This window comes from Sturnira hondurensis, unplaced genomic scaffold (assembly GCF_014824575.4).
Source record: "Sturnira hondurensis isolate 20B ecotype Veracruz unplaced genomic scaffold, ASM1482457v3 Scaffold0002840, whole genome shotgun sequence".
NCBI classification, from domain to species: Eukaryota; Metazoa; Chordata; class Mammalia; order Chiroptera; family Phyllostomidae; genus Sturnira; species Sturnira hondurensis.
Window position 1 is genome coordinate 15,335,622 of NW_028075471.1, and position 7,797 is coordinate 15,343,418.

Below are 7,797 nucleotides of genomic sequence, written 5' to 3' on the forward strand. Positions count from 1 at the left end.
CAACAAGGGAAAGAAATTAAAAACTTATTTGAACAAATAATGAAGGAAAACTTCCCCAATCTGGTTAAGGAAATAGACTTCTAGGAAGTCCAGGAAGCCCAGAGAGTCCCAAAGAAGTTGGATCCAAAGAGGAACACACCAAGGAACATCAGTGTTAAGTTACCCAAAATTAGAGATAAAGAGAGAATCTTAAAGGCAGCAAGAGGAAAGGAGAGAGTTACCTACAAAGGAGTGCCCATAAGGCTATCAGCTGATTTCTCAAAAGAAACCTTGAAGACAAGAAAGGGCTGGAAAAAAGTATTTGAAGTCATGAAAGGCATAGACCTACATCCAAGATTGCTCTATCCAGGAAAGCTTTCATTTAGAATGGAAGGGCAGATAAAGTGCTTCCCAGATAAGGTCAAGTTCAAGGAGTTCCTCATTGCCAAGCCCTTATTATATGTAATGTTAAAGGGACTTACCTAAGAAAAAGAAGATCAAAACTATGAACAATAAAATGACAACAAACACAACTGCCAACAAATGAGCTTAAAAGAAAAACAACAAAAACAAAAACTAGGTAAATAACCAGAATAGGAACTGAATAAGAGAAATAGACATCACACGGATGGATTTCAGTGGGGACTGGGAAAGGAGGAATAGGAAGAAAAAGATACAGGGAAGAAGCATAATTAGTAGGCATAAAATAGACAGGGAGAGATAAAAAATAGTATAGAAAACAGAGGACTCAAAGAATTTACGTGCACAACCCATGGGCATGAACTAAGGGGTGGGGAATGATAGAGAGTTGGGAGGCAGTGCAGGGAGGGGAGTAAGGGAAGAAAAACTGGGAAAACTGTAATAGCATAATCAATAAAAATACTTTAAATAATAATAATAATAATGTATTGCTTACTCAAGTCTTCTGAATGAGCCACCCCCATCTACCTTTTTTCCTAAATAGATTATGAACAGTCTCAAATCCCATCTTCATACATTTGACCTTTCTGATTTACCTATGACAAAGCCCATTATTACCTCTATTTTCAAACTGTACATTTTCCCATATAGTTCAATTCAAATCCCATATGCACAGCCCAAAGTGATCATTTCTTCCTCTAAAAACCTAGAGGGAGCAATTAAGTGTGGCACAGCAGTCAGAACTGGGTAAATTATACTACAGGTAATAAACAGCCCTAGAATGTGAGATGCTTACAAGAGTTTACATCTCACTATGTCAGATGTCCAAGGGAAAATCAACAAAGCTATGGCTCCAGGTAACATTCATTCTAGGACACAAACTGACAGAGTGGACTTAACCTGGAACATTGATCCACATCATTACAGAAGGAAGAGAGAACACAATAACCCCAATGCTCTTTTCCCCCTTTTTAAATTTTGCTGTTGTTTGAGTATAGTTGTCTGCCTTCTCTCCCCACCCCTCCCCCCACGCCAGCCCTCCCCACCTCCCTCCCCTGTTCCTACCCACCCCCTTGGTTTTGTCTCTGTGTCCTTTATAGTAGTTCCTGAAAACCCTTCACCCTTTTTTCCCCATTGTCCCTTCCCACCTCCCCTCTGGTTACTGTCAGTTTCTTCTTAATTTCAATGTATCTGGTTATATTTTGCTTGCTTGTTTATTTTGTTGATTAGGTTCCAGTTAAAGGTGAGATCATATGGTATTTGTCTTTTACCGCCTGGCTTATTTCACTTAGCATAATACCCTCTAGTTCCATCCAGTTCCAATCTACCAACTAACGCTTAAACATTTGCTCAAGTGGTACACGTGTCAATTCCACTCAGATAGCACTGGCCAAAGCAAGCTGTATGAGCAAACATAATGTCAATGAGGTAGGAAGGGAGGGACAACAAATATTTTCAAATACTACTCAAATCTACAATAATTGAATCAATGTGCATAGCTATGATCAGTTCTAGGAATACCTCACACCACTAGAGTACCGTTACAAGCTGTTTACAGGTATCTTACACGAATATGATGGTCACAGGGAATGAATTTGAACATCTTAAAGAACAAATTAAAACTGAAAGCACAGCAGATTTGATCAGTATGAATCAGAACAAACAATGTCTTTTCAATTAACAGTTTCTGAATTTAGTTTACCACTGCAATGAAATTCCAGTGAAACAAATTAATTTAAAGTTCACTCACTACAATAGTACACAGCTTATAGTTATTTGTGTAGAAATATAATTTGTTGCCAACATAACATGGTTGCTTTTTTGCAATCTTGAAATATACAAATATGAAATAATGAGATATGAAATGTTATGAGTCTCACTTTATGTGCAAATTTAGAAACAATGTAAACTCTCCACAATTAAACAAAATGTGGAGAATTCTACTTTGAAGTCAGTGACCAATGGGAATTATAAGGTGTGCTATACCACATGAAGGTGTCAATTTAGCTGGTAGGCAGATATCCACAGACTTTGTTAGAATTGTGGAAACTGATTATGAAACCTCACTATTGTACTCTTGTTTTAACAGTCAGTACTTACAAATTAAAAGCTTTTTAAAGTTCTATAATAGTATCACTCATACATTTACTGATGGTGAAAAGTGTACCAAAATCAATAACTTCTGAACTACTGCCAAAATATTATGCTGTTAATTGAAGTATAAACTCAGAGCTATGAAAAGTAATACTGAAGAAATGAAGACAGCATCGAAGTCACATTCAGGTGTTTTACAAAGTTGTAACTTTTTATCCAAAAAAGATTAACATATTTCAACCATGGTAAGGCCCTAAGAGCTCTCTGTCTTCCATTTAAAGATGGCTATCAAAGTCATCACCTACAAAGATATTTGCAAGTGCTTTTCTAGTAAATCTGCAATGGAAACTACTATAGAAAGCTCTACTGGTATTAATTTTACAATTCTACTGAGACTCATGTTAACAAAATAAAAATGTATTATGCTCACTCTTTTTGTATGGCCAGTGAGAACAGCTTTGAAAGCTACTTGTTTACTTCTGGCTGTCTTAGCTATATTTCTAAATCATCCAGTAAAAACAAATATTGACTTAAAAATGTAATCCAAAAGGTGAATAAGATATAAAATGTTACTGAATCAAACTGATTTAACAAATATTTGTATGCCTATTATGTGCAAAGCAGTGTGTCAGATTTAAGCCTAACACTCTCACCAAATAAGCCATTTGATATGCTATCAAATAAGCTACTGCCTTATGAACTCTGATTTAAACTCAGTTGTTCATACTGCTCAATGACAATGGTCAGCACAATTTACTGGAACATCTTATTCATTTATGGTCAAGAAAATTTCCATAGCCATGTTACTTACCCAAAATTACCTCTAAGAAGCAACTTCACTGAAATTCTCACACTCCTATTTAGTCCTCTTGTTGCGTTTTACTGCTTTGCTTATGTGGAATTAATGTCACACTCACCACTCTACCCTACCTGAAAACTGTTTGTTTGCTAGCTTCTCTTTCCTAGTTAGTTATCTTTACAAGTAATGTCAAAAACTATGAGGCACAGACAAACTGATTTGGGTTTACAAGAATGACTTTGGCCCTTCCCCAAAGAATCAGAGCAGTCATTTCCTTGTCCTAAGAAACATGTCACCCATTCCACCCTGAGGATTGACAGAATACATACACTGACTCTTAATATGAAGTATTAAGATCTTAAAGTGTCACCACACTTTCCTGTGGTCTTTCATAATGTACCTCCCAGGGAGTCATATCTGAGGTCCTAGAGCTCCAAGGGGTCCACAGTCTGAATTGGGGGGTATGGGTTGGGGAGAGCATGATATAGAACTTAGATGGGGAAAACACGTTACATCTTTATGCCACTAACCTCGAAGTGAAATCTAGCATTTCCTTCAAAGAGAAATACAGGCAGTGAAATGCAATAGAATCAGCAGGGTCTATGTTCTGTCATCTAAAGAAATCACAGATATTTTCATCCCATATTTCGGTTTCTGCCTATATGCTGACGTATCACTTATGCTCATTACTACTTCAAAGCAACAATACTTACTAGGCCTGCCATAAGATCTTTTTTTAATGTGTTACTAAGATATCACTTTAATGTACTGATTATACTTTATGAATTAAAAATGTAATTATGAGAGCAGGCTGTAGGCTTTATGTCACACCTGCCCAGGGTCTGTGGCTCAAGAGAAGAGCCCAGTGGTGCAGTACACTGAGCAGGCCTGCTGCAATGAGGCAGCCAAAACCCCACAGCAGCTAAGTGGCTGCTCTAAGTTACTTCAAAAATAATAACAAAGGGTAAAATTTTTTTCTTTTTTATTTTACCCTTTGTGACAGCATAAACGGACCTAGAGAACATTGTGCTAAGTGAAATAAGCCAGTCAGAGAAAGACATATACCATATAATTTCACTCATGTGCGGAATCTAATGAACAAACTGAACTAACATGGAAAGTAGAGACAGTCATAGACAGAGAGCAAGGTGACAGCTCTAAGGGAGATGAAGGGGTGGAGGGATTGAGCAAAAAGGGAAAGGGACTCATGGGCATGGACAACATTGTGGTGATTGTGGGGAGAAAGAGATTATAAGGGGGATAAATGGTAACGGAAAATACAATAAAAAGTAACAACAATTATTTTTAATGCCTACCATGTCTGTTTCCTATTGCCACTGTAATAAATTACCTCAAAGTTTGTTGCTTAGAAAATCACACTTATTATCTTACTGTTGTGGATGCTAGAAGTCCAAACTGGATATAACTGGGTTAAAAACAAAGTATCAGCAGGGATGGGTTCCTTCTCAAGGCTCTAGGAGAGAAGCCACTTCTGTATCTGTTCCAGCTTCTCTGAGCTACCCATGTGGCATGGCTCACAGTCCCCTTCCATCAGCAGAAGCAGCAATATCACCACTCCACTCCCTGTTTCTATCATTACACCTCCTGATTCTGTTACTCCCACCTCCCTCTTCCATTCCCAAGGACCCTTGGGATCACACCAGGCCCACCCAGATCATCCAAGACAATATCACTTAGCACACTATCCACACGTCCAACCTTGATTTACATGGCAAAACAATACAATGAGTTTGAGAATATCATCTTCAGTGTAATATATGAGAATTTTGAAGTTTAAACTTTAGAGTTCAAGGTCACACAGCCAGCTAGAGGCAGAAACAGCATTCAGTCCTCTTAGCCATCAGACTATAACAACAGCTGCTTTGGGGTTCCTTCTACCTACCTCATTCATTATTCCCTCATTCTTTCTCCTCTGAACTTACTGTCCTACATGCTCTACACTGCTGTCATTCACCCTTGAATGCAACTTTGAATGCTTTTTCTTTCATGGCTTTCTGGGGCCTGATGCCTTCACGGGGCTGTCCTGTCAGTCCCTAAATTTCATTTTTATTTATCCAGTGTTAACCTTACCTTAAAGAACACAGCTCAAAGCAGGGGGAAAACAAATGAAGAGGCCCTCTTAGCAGCTTTTTTATTCTTCCATAAACCTGGTCCCATAACTCATAATAATAAAAATGCAACCTGTGAAAGGAAAGCCTTTCCATATCAGTGAGGCTGTCTACAGGGCATCTCAGGTCAATCTAGTGACCATGCCTGTTTTTCTGCGCAAGGCTTTATGCTAGATTCACTGGCAACAGAGAGATGGTCTAGAACATGTAGGTTTACAATTTAAAGAAAGTGAGAGGAGTCTCACCACTTTCTGTCTTCTCTGCACTGGGAGCAACTCTCCTGCCACAGCCCCTCATTCCCTGAAAGTGTACACCTGCGCCAAGTTTGTTTCTACCCCCACCTTGGTCAGGAGCACCTCTCAGCTGCTGAGCAGATCACTGTCTGCAATGGTGCTGAAACAAAGAGACACTGACAGATGAGAGCTTCAGCAGCTTGGCAGCTCCACGTCCTCTGACCTCACTTATTTCTAGCCATAGCTTCCAAACTAGCACCATTTCAATGTACGTTGACACAGCAGCCAAGTTCATTGGGGCTGGGGTTGCCACAGTAGGGGTGGCAGGATCTGGGGCTGGAATTGGAACTGTGTTTATGAGCTTCATGATTGGTTATGCCAGGAACCCTTCCCTGACAGCTCGTACACCATTCTGAGCTTTGCTTTATCAGAGGGCATGGGGATCTTGTGCCTCATGGTGGCTTTATTCTTTCTCTTTGCCATGTGAAACAGCCATCACCACCTTCCGTAGTTCTTCCTCCAATGTCTTTTCTCCTCTGTATGTTCCTTTTCCTATGCCTCCCTAAGCAGCCTGGGGAAAGTGGTTGGCTCAGGGTTTGAGAGAAAAGACAAATATTGTTTTTATAATAAATAAATAAAGGAAGGAAGGAAGGGAGGAAGCCAGAGGGAATGAGGAGGAATTAGCCAGTGCACACATTACTATGAGACAAAAAAGGGACACTGTCAAGGTTCCAGGCTGGAGTGTGACATCATGTAGGGGCTTTTAAGATGGGAAGAAATCAAACCAGGAGGAATTTCAGAACAGACAGGGAGCTCAGCAGGCGGCTCTGAAGAACAAACTGGGTTCTGAAAAGAGAGGATGGCTGTGGGAAAGAAACAAAATACTGGCAGGTGATCAGGCAAAGCTAAGGGAAGAGTTTACTTGGCCAGAAGAGAGGAGATGAGCTAAGAGAAAGCAGGACCAGAAGTCCCAGGAGCTAGATCTACCACTGCCTGTGTGACTGTTAATACTTGATTATGCCAAGTGTTTTTGTCCAAAAAAGGGACAATAATAAGGCTAATTCAGCCTTGGCTGGTGTGGCTAAGTTGGTTGGAGTGCTGTCTGGTAACCCGAAAGGTCGCAGGTTCAATCCCCAATGGGAGCACATACAGTAGTAGGTAGGTGATTTCTCTCTCTCTCTCTCTCTCTCTCTCTCTCTCTGTGTGTGTGTGTGTGTATGTGTGTGTGTGTCTCTCTCTGTCTCTCTCTTTCCCCCATCTTCCATCACCCTCTCTCTAAAATCAATGAGAATGTTCTCAGATAAGGATTAAAAAAAAAAGGCTAATTCAGTGGAGTGTTATGCAAAATAAATAAAACAATATAGTAAGCCTGTGGAAGTGTTCATCTGAATATGGGGTTAGGGTCACATCAGAGGAGCATTACCTGAAAGCAATGGGAATAAAAGGCATCATACAATCTCACTGAAAGTCTGAAAAGGTCCACGAGTAACAAAAACCCACATTCCTTCTGAAGACTCAGTACTTTTCTACTCCAACTTCATTCTTACTCAGTGATATTATGAAAGCAATCAGATACAAGAAAAAAACAAGTCCGGTATTATTTCATAAGATTTTCATTTTAAAGAAAGTTACTTATTCCCCAAAAGACTATAGCATAATCAGGGATTCAACAGATGTACACAGAGACAGAGTCTACAACTTTCTAAGAATAAAACTTGATTTTGTGTGAAATACAGCATCAAAATTCATAGTAGCATGTCTGTCTAAGGATCCCCAATAAAAACACCAAGGCAAAGACAATTTTGAAAATCCAAAGCATTCAGGCTTTTGAAAATAAAAGTGAAAAGAAGTTATTCTAAACATAAGTCCAATGAGAATGAATAGTCTACCATTTTTCCTGTTTATTCAAATTGGGTGTAAATACCTAATTTGGTTGGAAGAACTATTTTTCTTAATTCTTTTGTAATTATGGATATAAGTTTCCTTAATGGGCATCTATTCCTAACACCCATCAACAACAATAAAAAAACACATCTTTTTATATCTATAGCTTTAAAAAACAAAATGATCACCTCTTTCACAGTTCATTTCCTTACAAAACATACCAGAGTAATAAAAGACTAGTGTGACAGACACACGAGGT

General features: G+C 39.1%; 1 pseudogene; it reads left to right on the top strand.

Annotated features, from left to right (window-relative positions):
• The first annotated feature begins 5,021 nt into the window (after positions 1–5,021).
• On the top strand, positions 5,022–6,141 carry LOC118983635 (ATP synthase F(0) complex subunit C2, mitochondrial-like; annotated as a pseudogene).
• The last annotated feature ends 1,656 nt before the right edge of the window (positions 6,142–7,797 follow it).